Consider the following 20,479-nt stretch of genomic DNA (forward strand, 5'->3'; position numbering starts at 1 on the left):
TCGTGCCTCCTCCATCATCTTCAGAGTCTTTAGATCTGACAAATTCCACTGTGTCTGATTCCTTGCCGATTGCACTTCGTAAAGCTCCTCGCTCGTGTGCTACTAAACATCCCATTGCTCATTATGTTTCTTATAATTCCTTATCACCATCATTCTCATGTTTTTCCTCTCAGTTGTCTACTACATTTGTTCCTAAGACTGTGCAGGATGCTTTGTCTGATTCGGGTTGGCGGAAGGCAATGCAGGATGAAATGGATGCTTTGCATACGAATGGCACGTGGACACTTGTTCCATTACCTCCAGGTGTCAAACCTGTTGGTTGTCGCTGGGTATATACTGTGAAGTATCTTCCGGATGGGTCCGTTGAGCGTTTAAAAGCACGTCTTGTTGCTAAAGGTTATACCCAGACTTATGGTATTGATTATGATGAGACGTTTGCACCTGTTGCTAAGATTTCCTCTATTCGTGTTTTGATTTCTCTTGCTGCTAATAGGCATTGGCCTCTATTTCAGTTAGACGTTAAAAATGCCTTTTTGCATGGTGACTTGGCAGAAGAGGTTTATACGGAGCAACCACCTGGGTTTGTTGCTCAGGGGGAGTATCTTCACACTGTTTGTCGCCTTAAAAAGGCTCTATATGGCTTGAAACAATCTCCACGGGCTTGGTTTGGAAAATTCTCTGAGGCGGCATTAAAGTTTGGTCTTCAAAGGTGTCAGACTGACCATTCGGTATTTCACCAGCGCACTAAAGCTAGCTTCATAATTCTTGTGGTGTATGTTGATGATATTGTGATCACAGGTGATGATTCTGAAGGCATTGTTAAGTTGAAGTTATTTCTGCAATATCGATTCCACACTAAAGACTTGGGTAAACTTAGGTATTTCTTGGGTATTGAAGTAGCTAGATCCAAGACAGGTATAAGTTTATCCCAACGAAAGTTTGTGTTGGACTTTTAAGAAACAGGTATGTTAGGTGGTCGTCCGGTTGATACTCCGATGGATTCAAATACAGAACTTGTAGCTGATGTGGGTGATCTATTTAATGACCCGGGCAGATTTCGTCGCCTTGTTGGGAAATTAATTTATCTCACTATCACTCGACCTGATATTTCATATGCTGTTAGTGTTGTAAGTCAGTTCATGGTAGCCCCTAGAATGCCACACTGGATTGTTGTTCTTCGGATTCTTCGATATCTCGAGCAAGCTCCAGGTTTTGGGTTACTATATAAATCAAATGGTCATCTCAGGGTGGAAGGTTTTACAGATGCCGACTGGCCGTTTCTCCTTCAGATAGGAGATCTACTACCGGCTACTGCACATTTGTAGGAGGAAATCTAGTTACATGGCGAAGTAAAAAGCAAACGGTGGTAGCTCGATCTAGTGCTGAAGCTGAGTATAGGGCAATGGCCCATACCACTAGTGAGTTAACATGGATACAACATTTTCTAAAAGAACTTGGGTTGACAGTTGAAGCTCCTACTCCATTGTTCTGTGATAATCAAGTAGCAGTTCACATTGCATCAAATCCTGTGTTTCATGAGAGGACCAAACATATTGAAGTTGATTGTCACTTTATTCGAGAAAAAATATTACGTGGGAGCATCTCTACTCCATTCATGAAGTCTGAAGATCAATTAGCTGATATGTTTACCAAAGCATTGGGTCATAATCGATTAAGAACTATCTGTTCCAAGCTGGGATTATTTGATATATATTCTCCAGCTTGAGGGGGAGTATTAGAAGTTATATATATAATAGTGGGTCGTTATGTAATTATGTTTAGTTAATAGGCTGTTTGTGTTATTATGTAAACCTTGTAACATATATAAGCCTACATAGGCTTATTAGGTTTGGTAAGTGTTTGATATACAAAGTGAATACGATTTGCTCTCTCTCTGTTTCTCTCTTGATCAAGAACAATATAGAAGAAGGGTATTGGTCTCATCCAAAACAGTAAGTTGATTAATGTGTCACAAATCAACATCGAACATTGATCTTGTACTTATTAACTTAAAAAATTAAATATCAAAAAGCAAGAAAATGCCATCAGAACAGAAAGGTAACCAAGATTTAAAATTTAGAGAACAAATGTTACCAAAATATATATATATATATATGTGCAATTGGAATGATACCTTGTGGTTTAAATAGAGAAATTATATTAGGAATATAAAGACAGGCTAGTGGTGTTTTAACAAAAAAGTTACAATTGAATTTTTATAGATCAATTAGTACGCCATCCACCTTGGGGCTTCACAGAAAGAATGACACATTCATGTAGTTGAAATGAGAATCTTAAAATGAATGGTAGGAGTGATTAGCAGAAATAGGGTTATTAATCGAAGTGTGAGGTAAAAATCAAGAGTGCCGCCTATGAATGATATATTAAGATAAAGTCTTTTCTTTTTTTTTTTTTGATAACTAAGAAATGCATTGAAAGCGTTCAAAAGGGGAACGCATCCCAAGAGAATAAACACAGGGCCAAAAAGAACAGCCCTTTAAGCCTTCAAAGAGGCCAAGAAAACAACAATATCCTCAGAAGATCTAAAATCTCTACCCGAAACCTAGCAAAAAAGAGTGGAAAGAATAAAGAACTTAAGAAAAGAAATAGATCTCTCCTTGCCCTCAAAATATCTATTATTCCTCTCCAGCCAAATGCACCACCACACACAAAGAGTCGTAGCCCTCCAAGCATCACGAATATGGGCCCCCACAAAGCATCCTCTCCAAGCCTCAACCATCTGTCTAGAGGAGCAAGGCATAACCCAATGGAACCCAAACAAACAAAGCATCAAATCCCAACATTCCTTAGCCACGGGGCAATGTAAAAGATGATCCACTGTCTCTTCATCCTGAAGACACATGTAGCACCGATTGACAACCACCTGATTTCTCCTTCTCAAATTGTCTTGGGTCAAAATCTTACCGAAAATAGAGGTCCAAGCAAAAAAAGCCACATTGAGAGGAGCCTTAGAGCGCCAAATAGACTTTCACGGGAAAGATCCTCCAGGCTCAGCTATAAGACACCTGAAGAAGGACAAAGCGACCTTGCGAATTTGGCTTCCAAATCCAACAATCAGAATCACTAGCCGTGACGCCTTGACGATACAAAAGCCTCCAACAAAAGAGCGACATCCTCAACCTCCCAATCCTGAAAAAGACGCCTGAATCGAACATCCCAAACCAGTCTCCCATTATCAAGATGATAACAATCAACCACCCTGGCCTGTTTGTTTGAAGCCATCCTGAACAACCGAGGGAAAGCGAGAGCAGGAGAAACCTCCCCATACCAAACATCCTCCCAAAAACTGATCCTCCTGCCACCCCTAAGTCTGAAACGGACATGAGTGGAAAAAACAGCCCACCCCTTCCGAATACACTTCCAAACTCCCACACCCCTCGGGCCACGCACCACAAGAGAACACCGCCCTCCTCTACCTTCCCCATATCTACTCGCAACAACCCTCCGCCAAAGCCAATGCCTCTCCACCCCAAACCTCCACAACCATTTCCGAATGAGAGCTTTATTGAAAGGCACCAATTTACAAAGACCCAACCCACCATTGCGAATCGGCCTGCACACTTGCTCCCACCGAACCAAATGAAACTTAAACTCTTCCCCTCTTCCCCCCCACAAAAAGTTACGTTGCAACTGCTCAATTCTCTTGGCAACAGAGAGAGGAATCTGAAAAAGAGAGATGAAATAAGTAGCAAGGCAAGAAAGGGTACTCTTAATCAGAGTAACCCGCCCCCCTTTAGAGAGATATTGTTTCTTCCAACCTGCCAATCTCCTCTCAAACTTGTCCACGACAAGATCCCACACCCCCACACACCTCGAAGGAGCTCCTAGGGGGAGCCCTAAATAGGTGATAGGAAAAGAGCCAGTACAACAACCAAGAATGCCTGCAAGCAAAGCAAACTCAGGCACCTCCCCGACTGGCACCAACAAGACACTCTTACCAACATTCACCTTGAGGCCAGAAACAACTTGGAACCAGATCAGAACACATCTCAAATATCTAAGTTAGGACACCTCCGCATCACAAAACACAAGCATATCATCTGCAAACATCAAATGGGAAAACTCCAACTGACTGGCAGCATCCCTACCCACCCGGAACCCACTCATGAAACCCAGCTCAACAGCCCTCCTCAACATCCTACTGAGGGCCTCCATCACAAAAAGGAGCAAAAAAGGGGAGAGCGGATCCCCCTGTCTCAGGCCCCTCGAGCTAGAGAAAAAGCCCGTCGGAGCACCATTCACAAGAATAGAAAAACGAGCGCTGGAGATGCAAAAAGTGAATCTATTTCCTCCACCGCTCCCCAAAACCCATCCTTTCCATCATATAGAGAAGAAAGCTCCAACTCACATGGTCATACGCCTTCTCAATATCCAACTTACACAAAACCCCTGGTTCCCCACAACGCAGCCTAGAATCCACACACTCACTAGCAATAAGAACAGAATCCAGAATCTGACAACCTTCCACAAAAGCATTCTGAGAATTAGAGATCACGCCATCCAACACTCTCCTCAACCTAAAAGCAAGAACTTTGGCAATTAACTTGTAAATGCACCCCACCAAACTAATAGGGCGAAAGTCCCGAACATCCAACGCCCCCCCTTTTTTTGGGGATGAGAGCAATGAAAGTGGCATTCAAGCTCTTCTCAAAAGACCCCTTCGAATGGAAGGCATGAAAAATACCCATAACCTCCCCTTTAACCACCTTCCAACACTCAAAAGGAATTTCGTGGTGAACCCATCTAGACCTGGGGCTGTATCACCATTACAACTCTTCAAAGCAACCAGAACTTCCTCCTCAGAGAAAGGCACTTCCAGACCAGAGAACTCCTCACTAGAAATAGAATCAAACTGAAGCCCCTCAAGCAAAGGTCTCTATTCCGCCATCTCAGTGAACAAATGCTCATAGTACTCAACAATACCTTTACAGACATCATCCTCCTTGAACAAAGTCACCCCCTCCACCTGAATCCTCCTAATATGATTACCCCTTCTATGGGCATTAGCCAATCTATGGAAAAACTTCGTGTTTCTGTCACCCTCCTTAAGCCACAAAGCTTGAGATTTTTGCCTCCACGAAATATCCTCTAAAATGGCAATCTCAGCAAATTCAGCCTGGCACTCCAACCTCCTAGTCTTCAAGGAATCCGCCAAAACCCCCTGACACTCCAGCCTGTCAATATCCGCAATCTCAGAAAAGACCCGATTCTTCCGCCAAACAAGATTCCCGAAGACCTCTTTGTTCCAAACCTTGAGGCAATCCTTCAACAGGCGCAAATTGCCAGCGAGCACATGACTAAGAGTGCCAACCACCCCAAACCCATCCCACCAGAGACGGACCCTATCCAGAAAGCCCTCAGCACAAAGCCACATATTCTCGAATTTGAAAGGAGAACGTCGTCGACGCAACCCACCACAATCCAGAAGCAACGGAACATGGTCAGAAATAGGGCGAGCCAAGGTAACCTGAGCAACTTCCGAGAATCTCTCCTCCCAGTCACCTGTCACAAGGAAACGATCCAACCGAGAAAGGGTAGGAGGGGACCGACCACTGGACCAAGTAAAAGGGCCTCCCTCCAAGGGCAAATCAACCAACCCAAAATCATCAATAAAGGCCGAAAAGGATTCCATATCAGACATCCACCTACCCCCCTCCGATCTCTCAAAAGGAGAACGCACATTATTGAAGTCCCCACCAATACACCACGGCATCAACCATTGTCTTCTAACATCACCCAACTCCTCCCATAAAAAAAGATGCAACGAGTCCTCTGAAGGCCCATAAACACCAGAAAACACCCAATGAAAACCATCCTCCACCAATGACAACACATAAGAGACAGAGAATCTCCCAATCCGAGAATCCAACAAAGAAACCCAGCGGTTATCCCACATAACAAGAATACCGCCTGAAGAACCAACAGCATCCAAAGCACACCACTCCACAAATCTCCCACCCCAAAGACTACACATAATCAAATCAGTCATCACGGTAATCTTAGTTTCCTGCAGACAAACCACATGACCTCCCCTTTTTTAAATAGCCGACTTCACAACTTTCCTTCTCACCAGGTCATTGAGACCCCGGACATTCCATGACAGAATTTGTAGCTTCATAGGGAAACAGTTGGAAAAATCGTCCCTCTCCTCCTCCCACTATCCCTCTCCCTCGAACCCTTTAGTCTTCTTTCATAAGTAACCACATCCGAGGATGTCCGCCCCTCTCCAACACCCCTCCCAAACTGAAAACCACCCCTACAACCCCCTCTTTCCAACCTTTGAATGGTCTTCAGTGTGAGCCTTTGGGTTGTGCTTCGGAGGAGGTGTTTGGGACTCCGCGTGCTGGTTGCTCACCCTCCACTCTGATCTTTGAGGATTGGGAGGAAGGTTTTTGTTCTTTAGTTGAGGGGGAGCAAGGTTTGGTGCTGTGGGTTGGCTTGGAGCAGGATGCTATTTTGTGTGCTCCTTTGGCTTGTGTTAGCCCGGATATACAAGGATGAACTACAAATTCACTAGTAAGAAGAGGAAGATTAGTTTGCACAAAAAGTAAAAAATAGAGAGACAAATGAAAACTAACGGGATGAAGTTATTAGAAGTGATTATAAAAGGTTAAATATAATAGGAGAAAGGTGAAAATGAGTGAAAAAAGAGAATTTATGTGGCTGATTCATTCATATAGGATTAAGGCAAGGATCATGTAAGCTATTAGTCTAAATATGTTTTGACAACTAAGTAATGTTTGGGAATAATAATAATCACGGAAGAATAGAATAGATGTTCCTATTTTCTGAGGCTGACTTGAAGCAGATAACAAGAAGGATTCAACATGTCTGGAAATGTAAGAACTTTGGAAGGGAAAGTTCAAGTTGAACCCCCATGCAACTTGATCATGTGGTTGATATCATATACTTTCAGCCAAAAAAATCTTCGTTATATTTTTTTGGGTAAACACTGGCACCCCTTTAGGTTAGGTTAAATCTCACATAGATAGACATTTTGGTTTTAACTTTCACTCATAGTACAAGTATTTGATCCCTATTTCACTCACACCCCAACTGACAGCTACAGAGGTCTGACCCTATGTAAACTGACTTTGATACCCTTAGACTTTGTCAAAACACCAAAAATGATGTAAAGAGATTAAAATACCCCATATATTCTTTATAAATTTACACTCAGGCCTACCCCATCACCACCACTACAATAGCCCACCAAATCAGTGTATTCCGACACACCAACACCAAAACAATCGGCACCAACTCCACCACCATCCCCACCCCACAAACACCACCATCACTATGGATTCCAACACACCAACACCTCCCAATCGGGGTCATCACCACCATTACTTACAAACCCATCTTTCTCTTGTATACAACAATTAAAGAAATAGATGGGTCTATTTACGTTTTTCTAGCTGTACAATATGTGTGTGTGCGTGTTTCATCTTCAATGGAGACTTATGCACATCTCCAATTGGGTCGCTAAAACTTCATCAATTGGGTCACTGTGGCTTCACAGATTTGGCCTTTGTAGCTTCCCCGTTGTCGACTCTGCTCGTCGCCGGACTGAAGCATACTGAAATTGAGGTTCGCCTGAACTCGAGCACGCTAGATTGAGGCACGTTGGATAGTCTCTAGTCTGAAGTTCTCGATTTTGGGGTCTTCAATGGAGCTCATTGTTGCTTCATCTTCAATGGAGCTCATTGTTGCTTCATCTTCAATGAAGCTCTGTTTCAATATATATATATATATATATAATTTTGGGAATGTCACAATTCCATTCAAATTCATCCACCAATGGACTCTTTATGGACTTAATCAGAGATGAGAAAACTTTTAACGATGACAATGACCCAATTGATATTAGGGCTTGAATTGTTTGACCCATCAGCACTTGTCCCTCGAACACATCATTGTTGAATCGAATCAGATTCTTAATGCTTTGGCGAATGATCCAGTCTTGGATCTCCGACTCGATAGAGCCGATAACTTGGAAGATCTTGTGGGTGGTGACTCGGCGAGCGAGGAACGACTAAGGCCTTAAGACTATTGTAACTTGTCGAGTATGGATTGGAAGTTGGTGAGCTGGTGAGAGAGGGTGAAGAGGTAAGGGTCGTTGGAGAGGATTTTATCGCCCTCGGTTTCGAGCTCGAGCAGAGCTTTAATGGCAAGTAGAGGTTTGGGTCGGTCTGTAATTCCTCTTGTCTGCAGAGAGAGGTTAGAGAGAAAAAGTGGGAAGAGAAAAAAAAAAAAAAAAAAAAAAAAAAAAGGAAAAAAATAAATAAATAAAGTCAGTCCTATATATGTGTATGTATATATATATGTATATATATATATATATATAAGAGATATTTTGTAAGGGCACTTTTGTCTTTAAAAAATCTAATATTTTTTATTAAAATATATTAAATAAAAGAGGTCATAAATGATATTTCACACCTTATTTTAGATAGAAATCTGACATGGGGTGTGACTAAAAGTTAAAACTAAAATGTTCATCCATGTGAGATTTGACCTAACTTGAAGGGGTGTCAGTGTAATTTACCCTATTTTTTTTAATGCAAAAAGACTAATAATCTGAAAAACCAAATTCTCCTTGTTTAATAAGAAATTTTTTTTGAGTTCAAAATAACTTACGATAGTTGATAACACTGATGCTACATTTTACTTGAGTTTTAAGCAATTTAAAAAGAACACATCAAAATCTTTTAATATTGAGTGGGAAGTCAAATAAGTTGAGTCCAGCTGAAAGCCAGAAATTACTATATAAATAGCAATACGAGGATGGAGTAGCTGAACAGCCTGAACCACACACTGCAGGAAAAGAAAAAAGGAAGAAGAAAGTGAAGGAGAATGGAGAACACGCTTACCTTGTAAATACAGCTGTCATTCGCTGAAAGAAAAGAAGAGGTTGAGTGCAAAACTTTGAATTGCCAATGTGGAACATACAACGCATATGATAACCCCAAGTATATTGCAGACAATGATAATGCAATGAACCTACAAAGTAGCAAATTAATTGTCAGCAATATGGAAGATGAATTAATCAAAAAGGGGAAAAGATAAAAATAAAAATAAAAATAAATAAATAAATAAAAAGATAAAATTGTATCTTTATTTTTCAAATTGGGCAAAGAACCAAATATCTTAACAGAAGTGTATGAAGATCGAGTTAAGGAGTGAAAAATTAAGAGTAAAATGAAAATGCAATGAACCTACAAAGTAGCAAATCAATTGTTAGCAATATGGAAGATGAATAAATCAAAAAGGGGAAAAGATAAAAAATAAAAATAAATAAAAATAAAAAAATCGTGTCTTTATTTTTCAAATTGGGCAAAGAACCAAATATCTTAACAGTAGTGTATGAAGATCGAGTTGAGGAGTGAATAGTTAAGAGTAAAATGATGGAATGTAAGCACTCGACATTGTGTGCCTAGATGACACCCCTGAATACAAAAATTACTCGATAAAATGTTGATACAAAATCATAAAGTTGGCTTAATTTCTTCTGTGTTGAGTATGTTAGGTTCATAAGCTTGTGCCTTCCCAACACCCCAGCATAGAATGGACAACACACTCAAACTACCCTTATTCAAAATCAGTGCATTTTGAAAAGTTATTTAACCTTGTGATATGGTGGCTTGTATATTCCTAGATCACGAAATTTTAGATTCTTAAGAACATGCTGCATCATATAATCAAGTTGCAAAAGCATTTTCGGGGGAAAGAACTTCAACTTTTGGAAATGGGAGAACATATAAACATGACCAAAACTGACATCTTGAAGAGGGAAATTTTTTTGAAAAGACATTTTTCTCTGCCTATAAGAGACAATGAAAAGTCCCAGGAGGTGACCTTTTCACGGTAGCAATTCCACGCGCTTCTTAGGAATAAAAAAGTCAATTGATTTATCACTCGCTTTGAAGTATCAGTCATTTTGTTTCAACTTTTCAAACTACATCTGTAATTCTCCTTCTCTTGGTCTACTTCATCTACACATTGGTGTACTTGGATATGTTTCAGGCATTCAAAGATTGAATTTGCCCTAAGGACTTAGGCCAAGTGGTGAGAACTTTAGCTCTCTTCTTCAAAACTTTTGCGAGGCGGAGGAGACCCAACTGAGGTATTTGAGGTCCGTTCTGATTTGTTTTCAGGCAGTTTCGGGTCTGAAAGTTAATGTGGAGAAGAGTGCTCTGATTCCAATGGGGGAGGTTCCAGATATTGACGGTCTTGCTAGGGTCTTGGGTTGTGGAGTCAGTGTTTTTCCGATTTCCTATTTAGGTATGCCTTTGGGTGTTTCTTCGAGGACTGTGGGGGCTTGGGATCCCGCGGTTGAGAGGGTGGAGAGGAGGCTTGCAGGGTGGAAGAAGCAGTACCTGTCGAAAGGTGGGAAGGTCATTCTGTTGAAGAGCATTTTGTCGAGTATTCCTACTTATTATTTATCCCTTTTCCAGATTCCACCCTCAGTAGCCGCTTCGATTGAGAGACTGCAGAGGAATTTCCTATGGGGAGGGTTAAGGAATGAATTTTAAGTATCATCTTGTCCGTTGGGATCAGGTGTGTAGGCCTATGCAGTCTGGAGGTTTAGGGATTAGGAGACTTGTGCCGTTTAACAGGGCCCTCCTAGGGAAGTGGTTGTGGAGGTTTGGTATTGAGCGCTATAGACTATGGAGGAGAGCTGCTGTGGGTCGTTAAGGTGAGGAGACTGGGGGGTGGTGTTCGGGTTCGGTTCTGATTCCCGAAGGTGTTGGAGTATGGAAAGCCATTCGGAAGTGGTGGAATGAGTTCTCCAAGCATATCAGATTTCGAGTTCAGGATGGGAGAGATATTCGTTTCTGGGAGAATCCTTGGTGTGGTGACTGTTATTTAGCTCGTTCTTTTCCTAGATTGTTTCAGATTGTTGTTCATAGGCATGCCTTGGTTGTTGACTGCTATCGTCTTGATAGCGGGAGAATGACATGGGATGTCCATTTTCGGAGATCTGTTCAGGATTGGGAGTTGGATGAGGTATGTAGTTTTTTTGAGCTTTTGTATAGCCAGGAGTTTAGTGGTGGAGATAGGGATTCTCTTGTTTGGGTTCCTTCGGCTTGGGGTTCCTTTTGTGTGAAATCCTATTTTGGATGTTTTTCGAATTCTGTCGGGGTTTCTTTTCCGTAGAAGGAAGTTTGGCGTTCCAAGCTACCGATGAGAGTGACTTTTTATGCTTGGACAGCAGTGTGGGGCAAGATCTTAACGCTTGATAACTTGAGGAAGAGAAAACATATTATTGTTAATTGGTGCTATTTGTGCAAGTGCAATGGAGAGTCCGTTGATCATCTTATTTTGCATTGCCCGATGGCTTCGGATTGTTGGAATCTTTTGCTGGGTCTTTTTAGAGTCTCTTGGGTCATGCCTCGATTGACGAGAGGTTTTCTGGAGGCTTGGAGAGGGGTGTATTTGGGTCCACAAGCCAGAGGGCAGTGGAGGATGGCTCCTTTGTGTCTTTGGTGGTGTTTGTGGAGGGAGCGCAATAAAAGAGTTTTCGAAGGACAGGAATCTTCGGGTGCTGCTCTCAAATCTTTTGTTCTAAGTTCCCTTTCTTTTTGGGGCTCGGGTAGATATTGTCACTCCCCTGTGGAGACTATTGATTTTCTGGATTCCTTGGGGCCTTAGGTCCCTGTTTTCTTAGATTGTATTTGGGATGCATTCCCCTTTTGAACGCTTTTTATTGAATATTATTTACTTATCAAAATAAATAAATAAATAAGACTTACTCTTGATGATGTTTGGAGGAATAATAACATATTTCATCACAATGATGAAAACTGAATGCTTGACTTAAGCACAGACCCAGTGAAACAGGCTGAACATCCAATTATATGTCTTATTGTCCAGTCTTTTTTTTTTTTGGCGTAGTGTGGTGCACAAGTCATGATTCAAATGTGTTCTATTTATCTTGATTATGGATTAATATATATTGAGTGTCAGTAATAAGGGAGTAGGCGTGTTCAAAAAAATGTCAACCTTGTATACTTCCTATATTCTTTCAGTTAAGATTCCAATTTAATATACTAGATAAGTAAAAAAAAACATGATCAACTGATGAGAGACCCAATAGATTTCCCTGCTCTTCCTCAAAAGCAAAAACCACCCTTAACATTACAAATAAAACAAAAATCAAAGGAAAGGGCGAACAACAGTAAATTAGTGCACAGGTATCTCACCTCTAATTGTTCAAAAAGTTTCCAATGATGCAGGTTACAGCAGCTGTTTATGTACTGCAAATACAGGGTGCCAATGTAGCAAGTAAGACCTTCAGAAAGGCTTAGTAACAAAAAAATTAGTCACTTCTTCTGTTCTACATAATAAAATTTCAACTAGTAAACAAAGCATGACTGGATAGGATATGCACAAGTTCATGGAGGATATGGTTTTGGAGAGCAGAATGAGACAGGAGCAACACACTTAGAATTGGTAAAAGCACGTGAGTTATCTATGATAAATACGTTTTCTAAAAAAGAGAACATTTAACAGCGTAGAGAAGTGGAATAGATAAAATCCAGAGCGAGTAAAGCTCATATAGAAGAAGGGTAATCGCTCGGATGTTCCCCTAACCCAACCCGGGAATGGACCAGATTACCTAAATTGGTCTCATCTAAAGACTGAAAAGTATTTTTGGAAAATGTGTCACAAATCAACATCAAACATTAATCCTTTACGTACTAATTAAGCAGTTTATATATTGAAAAGCAAGAAAATGATATCAAAACAGAAAGTGAAAAGAATTCTAAGGTAAAAAAGATTTACAATTTAGATAAAATGTTGCCCAAAAATAAGCAATGCAATTGGAATGAAAACTTGTGGTTAAAATTGAGAAATTATATTAGGAATATAAAGACAGGCAAGTGGTGTATTATACGCTAAAATAATATCAAATAAGTTAAACTAAAATTTTTATAGATCAATATGACACCATCTATCTTAGGGTTTCACAAAAAGAACAACGCATTCAAGTAGTTGAAATGAGAATATTAAGATGGATGGTAGAAGTGATTAGAAGAGATAGGATTATTCATCGAAGTGGAGGGAACAATCAAGAGTGACGGCTACACTGATAAAATAAGATAAAGTAAACTTATGTGCTATTGACATATAAAGAACTATAAATGCACTAATAAGGAGAGGAAGATTAGTTTGCCAAAAAAAGTGAAAAATAAAGAGACGAATGAAAACTAACATAGGATGAAGTTATTAGAAGTGATTTAAAAAAGTTAAATATAATAGGAGAAATCTGAAAATGAGTGAAAAAAAGAGAATTCATGTGGCCGATTCATTCATTATGGGATTAAGGCAAGGATCATATAAGCTCTAAATCCAAATATGTTTCGACAACTAAGTAATGTCTAGAAATTGGATTACATGGTACCTTTGGTGAAAGACTGGACATTAAATCTTTTGCAGAAACAGATGTCAATGAATAAGATGTGCAAAATGATCGTTTGCATACTGGAGTTCATATAACAAAGATAACAATAACCACCATGGCACAGAGATCGCATATATACTACACCAACAGAAAGTGTAGTATTATGAATTTATGAGAATTGAGAAGAGTAAAGAATAATTCGGTCATTCATTCGCAGGGCAAAAGAAAATTTTGAAAAGCACCCACTCCAGAATAGTGGAATTGCTCAAGTAGTGGGTCCATCCAAACTACAAAATGTAGGCTACTCTACTCAATGTAGGAAAAACATTTTTTTTTTTTTTGATAAGTAAAATGTATAAAAAGCGCTCAAAAGGGGAGCGAGTGCCAAGGGAACTACACAAGGCCAAAAAGGCCTCTAAACTTTCAAGCAGTCCACAAAATCTACAATCTCCTCTAAATATCTATAATTTCTCCCTATAACCCAACAAAAAAGAGTAGAAATAATAAGAACTTAAGCATGGAGATCGGAGTCTCCTTTCCTTCAAAGGATCTCTTGTTTCTTTTGAGCCAAATACACCACCAGACACACAATGGTGTAACCCTCCAAACATCCCGGACTTGGGCCCCCACTGTGCGACCTCTCCAAACCTCAATCAACCCTCTAGAAGACCTTGGCATAACCCACTGAACATCGAACAAACCAAGCATCAAATCCCAACACTCCCTAGCCATGGTGCAAGGCAAGAGAAGGTGATCCACCGTCTCCTCATCTCTACGACACATGTAGCAACAATTGACCGCAACCTGATTCCTTTTCCTTAAATTATCCTGAGTCAAAATCTTCCCCAAAACAGATGTCCAAGCAAAGAAAGCCACCTTTAAAGGGGCTTTGGAGCGCCAAACAGCCTTCCAAGGGAATGGAACCCCGAATCCCTCTATGAAACATCTATAGAAGGACCGAACATCAAAGTGACCCTGAGAAGTAGGGACCCACAACCATCCATCAGAATCACCACTCATGATCTCCTGGCGATAAAGCAACCCCAAAAGACCAACGGCGTCCTCGATATCCTAATCCTGAAAGTGCCTCGTGAAACGAACATCCCAAGATGATCTTTCGCGATCAAGACGATAATAGTCAACCACCATAGCCTGCCTATCCGTGGCAATCCTGAAAAGCCGAAGGAAAGAGAGAGCAAGCGAGCAGTCACCACACCAAACGTCCTCCCAGAAACTGATCCTCCTACCATCCCTGACGTGTTTCGAAAAAAGCATCCCATCCTTTCCGAATGAATTTCCAAACACCTACTCCCCCTGGAATACGCACCTCAAGGAAACTCCAACCTCCTCTCCCCTCCCCAAATCTACTCGCAATCACCCTCCTCCAAAGCCTATGTCTCTCCACCCCAAATCTCCAAAGCCACTTCCCGATGAGAGCCTTATTGAAAGGCACCAATCTTCTGATACCCAATCCTCCGACACGAATCGGACAACAAACCTTCTCCCAGCGAACCAGATGGAACTTGAACTCCTCCCCCCAATCCCCCCCAAAGACAATTGCGCTACAGTCTCTCAATCCTCTCAGCCATGGAATGAGGAATATGGAGCAACGAAAGGAAATAAGTAGGAAGACTTGAAAGTGTACTCTTCAATAAGGTGACCCTTCCTCTCTTAAAAAGATATTGCTTTTCCATCCCGTCAACCTCCTCTCAAACCTCTCCACCACAGGTCCCAGCTTCCCACCCTTCTCAAGGACGACCCAATAGGTAAACTAAATAAGAGATAGGAAACGAACCAATGCAACACCCAAGAAGCCCTGCTAAAATCGTGATCTTAGGAACTTCCCCAACCGGCACCAAAACGCTCTTTCCCACATTCACTTTCAGACAAGAGACAATTTGGAACCAAATCAAAACACATCTCAAATATCTCAACTGGGACACATCCGCGTCACAAAACACCAAAGTGTCGTCGGCAACATCAAGTGAGAAATCTCCAACTGACTAGCTGCATCCCTCCCCACTGTAAAGCCTCCCAGAAAACCCAAGTCCACATCCCTCCTCAACAGTCTACTAAGGACCTCCATCACAATAAGGAAAAGAAAAGGAGAGAGCGGATCCCCCTGCCTCAAGCCCCTCGAACTGGAAAAAAATCCCGTCGGAGATCCATTCACAAGCACAGAGAAACGAGGACTGGAAATGCAAAACAGAATCCATCGCCTCCATCTCCCAAACCCTATCCTTTCCAATAGATAGAGAAGAAAACTCCAACTCACATGATCATAAGCCTTCTCAATGTCCAATTTACAAAACTGTCTTACATGAAATATAATGTGAGATATAACTGATCAATATGGGAAACCAGATTAATCTGAAAAACAAGAACAAAACTGAACTAAGCAAAAGAGATACAAATGAAGGGAAACAAGCAACACAAGGGTTCAAGAACAACCACGGAGAAGAAAAACACAATATACCTTCAGGATCAAAGGAGCATGACATTATGAAGGTGAACTCTCTGGAACTGTGGTTTTGTTGGAAATATTGCATTCCTGTGAATGGATTGTCATTTACGCGTCAAATAGTTGCAAACAAAAAGGCTAGCCCAGTGCATGAGGCTCCCGCCATTGTGGTGTCTAATGTACACAGTCTAACCTCCGCGTGTGGAGGGGCTGTTTCCCTTTTCGAACCCATGACCTCCAGGTCACAATAGAGAAATCTTACCGTTGCACCAATGCTCACCCTCGTCAAATATTTGTAAGTGTTGAACAAATGGTTAATACCGAGAACATAACAATCAATCATTCCAGCAGAATTACAGACAGGTCCAAGATCACCCCTTATAGAAGAGGAATGAAAGACATTCTACAAGGGCTTTAGCACAGACTTTATATAAATCAGACAGAACTAAATGTGGAATTTTATAAATTTTTACATGCTGGCAGATCAATGAATGTTTACCAATTTTTTTGGTGTATGCACAACAAGCATTAGCATAAACTTAGATATTAGCACGTAATCAGTTATTTTCTCCATTATCAAATAGATTGAATAAACAAGTGAGTGGCATAAGCAGTTATATTCGGAAATCAAAATAATCACCGAAGAATTGCATGAAGACTGGAAGGGAAAGTTCAACTTGCCCCCATGCAGCTTGATTATGTTTAAACTTTGGAGTAACCCACGTATATTGCAGACAATGAAAATGCAATGTACCTACAAAATAGCAAATAATTGTTAGCAATATGAAAGACGAATAAACCAAAAAGGAAATAAAAAAATTATAAAAAAAAAAAGGAAAAGAAATTGTTTGGTAATTATTTAAATTGGGCAAATAATCAAATGTCTTAACAGAAGTATATGATCCAGTTGACGAGTGAAGAACCAAGAAGTATAACATTGTGTGCCTAGATGACACCTCTGAATGCAAAAATTACACTATAAAATTTTGATACAAAATCATAAAGTTGGACTTATTTCTCCTTTGTGTTAAGTATCAAATATTAGATTCATATTCAATAGCCACACCCGGCATGGGAGAGGCCAACACACTATAGATGGTCCTTGTTCAGAATCAGCACATACTGAAAAGTTACCTTGTGATATGGCGGCTTGCATATTACTAGATCATGAAATTTTAGATTCTTAAGAATATGCTGCATCATAAAATCAAGTTGCAAAAGCGTTTTCAGGGGAAATAACTTCAAATTCAAATTTTTTTATTTTTTTTGGGTGCGGGTGGGGAGAGAGAGAATTCCCATGTAGTAAGGGAAACTCTTGGAAATGGGAGAACATATAAACATGGCCAAAACCAATATCTTGAAGAGGGAAAAAAATTTAAAAGACATTTTTTTATGCCTGTAAGAAACGATGAAAATTCCCTGAAGGTGATCTTTTAAAGGTAGCAATTCCTCGTGCTTCTTAGGAATAAAAAAGTCAATTGATCTATCACTCTTTTTGAAGTATCAGTCATTTTGTTTTGACTTTTCAAACTACATCTGTAATTCTCCTTCTCTTGGTCTACTTTTCAAACAGAACACAAGTCATAATTCAAATGTGTTCTGTTTTTTCTTGATTGAGGATTAATATATATACATATATATATTGAATGATGATCTTAAGGTTTTCAATGCATACTAAGGTCAAAGATATACCAAACCCGGGTTAACGAACCAAAGGAAAAAAAAACAAAGAAAGAAAACAAGGGCTGGTAATTGTAATTTTATCTAGTAAATAACCCTTGACATTGTAAATGGAAATTACTCGTGTTAAAAAGAATTTTGATAATCAATATGCATCAGCCTTGAAGTTAGTGGAATGCAGCATACTGCCGAATATGACCATACCCGTGCCGAGAATAATTCCGGAAAGAACCTATTCCCTTCCATCTTTGACATGGAAGCCACATCTCACACAAAGCTGCGACAATGTATCCAATAGATATCCTCTGGATTAATTGACAATAAACAAAGTTAGATAGTCAATATCTTTTGGAAGACAAAAGAATTCCGTATGAGCAGCTATTCTAAGTGGTACAGTTCGTAGAAACAACAAAGGTCACAAGTGAACACAGAAGTGTCCCCTGCGAATTTCTTTTTAGCTTGCGGTTTCAACCTCTCTTTAGAAAATGAGGGAGAGATCCTTTCTGTTTTGGCAACAGAAGGAGCTGCTGGATGAAATCAGAAACAAAATACCAAAAGCAATATTAGCTTACCCACAAGATACTTCGACCCACAATGGGTAAATAACCAAAATGGGCACAACATCCAGCAAATCATAGCATAACTTACACAATGTTGATACATTTTCCTTAGTGTTCTTTGTTTTCATCTAGCCCACAAAGTAACTTGAGAATGTCATATGATTTTGTGAAAGATCAATATTAAGTACTAAAAGAATAGGAGGTAAAAAATCTCAGACATGCCTAGCGTCTTTCAAACAGCTTTCAGAAAGAAAAATAAATAAAATAAACTCTAATTTTATGAACAAATTTTTTTCCCTCTCCAACTGGTGGGACTTTGTTGGTTACTAAGCTTTAAACAAATATTTTAGAAAAAATAAATTTGACAAAGAAAGGAGGACAATTATTCTAAGACAAAAGTCAAGTCCTAGGCAAAATTTTGAAAAAAATACATAATAAATTACAGGGACCACTTGATTATTCTAAATTGAATGGTAAGTTTTGAACTAAGTACATGTAGAAGTTTTGTCCTACGCTGAAAAATGGAACTACAGATGTATGAGGGTGGTAGCCGAGGAATTTACTTGAGTAATCACTTCAAAATGCACTAATTTCAATTTAACATTAAAAACTGTTACAAAATTAGCTACTAATGATCAAACATAGAAATGTTTTTAATTGAAATCCAAACATCAAGAAAATTGGATGAGCATAAGCAATACCTTCAGAAAGTTGAACAAGAATATGATCTTAATTAAGAAGTTAAAACTAATTAAAATAAAATAAAGAGTCCTTATTTTGTAATATGACACCCTTTTTTCTTTCATTTTTTTCTCTTTTGTTTTAGAAAAAGAAAAAGACTGGAAAAAAAAATGCCTTGGATCACTACATATATCTTAAATATATACATTAAAAAAGACAGTAATTCGTATCATAAATACATAGGGTGTCAGCAGTTTTAGAGTATATTTTTCCTGACTAGTTCCCAATTTCAAATTATCTTTTAAACACCTCAAAACAAGTTACAGCTAATCATTAAACAGGGCAGTGTTAATATACCTAAAGCCAAACTGATCGTCTCTATAGATTGCGGCTGGCTAAAGGCCTTCAATTCAAATTGAAGGTGCTTTAGAATCTACTAACAAGCCATCATGAATAGAAAGACACGCTGAAAGAGCTATAAAATTGATGACCATAACATCGCTTCCTTTTAATTCTGTAACCTGGACTTGTTTTAGAAATTGCACATAAACAAACTAGTCTTGAAATTATAAGTTTAAATTTTGTGACCACAAGGCAAAAATTGAAAGCTCAAATTGTTGTGTTGCTAAGGTCAAACACACCTGCAAAATGCCAAGCCAACGTATCCTTTCAATGTCAACACCAAATGTCAAAGAAGTTATTCCATGCAGATAACCACCTGAAATAAAATGAATCACAGGTTTCAGATCTCCAACTAACCTGAATGTCATATGGTCAGGAAATCTAAAAATAAAATGCAATAACAAGTACAATAGATTCCCCTATTGACAGAAATAAGTCGTAAAGGGAGAAGATGTGTTAAACCAATAAGCAGATGGCAGTACAAACAATCCCAGAACCCCAAAATTGTTGACTAAACGCCATCCTAACGCTATGCACCAAAATGTTTCCAGTCCATATGCTTTTTTTTCCCTTGCCTATTAGAAGCCTTAAATGACATCAACTCATTTCATCATTGAGCTTCGTTCATCATCATCCAATCTATTTTCTTCAATTCTGAATGAACTACTTTCAAATGCTCCTCATCCTCGTTAGTTCAAAATAGATGTTATGTGGTCTTAGATAGGATGAAATAAATAGGTTGTAACATGAACTTCAATCAGTTGTAGTAAATAGACCTTCCCTATAACCCAAATTTCAATTGCAGCATTGGGCAATAAAAATAGAAACTTATTGAAAAAAGTACAAAAACGGAATTTTCTCTCTGAAGGCTCCCAAGAGCACGGGATAAATTACTATGAAATTTCATCTCCAGGCGCTAAAATTAAATTTGCATGATTCATCACTTTTAGCTTAGAATACTCTTAATATCTTTCTTAAAGTTCTTATAATTAAAATTCATATTCCACCAGGGCATGTCCATGATCCATGTATGTATGTTAAAAATCTCAGATTATGAGTTGAATCAAGCTCCAAGGTTGTGGCTAGTAGAACTTCTGCCAGAAATTCTTATATCTTAACAAGACCTCATGGCTACCAGCTACCTATCCCGTAAGGTTGGAAAGACTAGAAGCAACTCTTTTGTTCCTCTCTGAAGATGAAAGATTTAGGGCAACTTAGGTACTTTTACTATAATTATTATTATTTTTTTTTTTTTTTTTTTTTGCC

This window comes from Cornus florida, unplaced genomic scaffold, assembly GCF_030987335.1.
Source record: "Cornus florida cultivar Cherokee Brave unplaced genomic scaffold, ASM3098733v1 CherokeeBrave_3.0.0_Hap2_Chr02, whole genome shotgun sequence".
NCBI lineage: Eukaryota > Viridiplantae > Streptophyta > Magnoliopsida > Cornales > Cornaceae > Cornus > Cornus florida.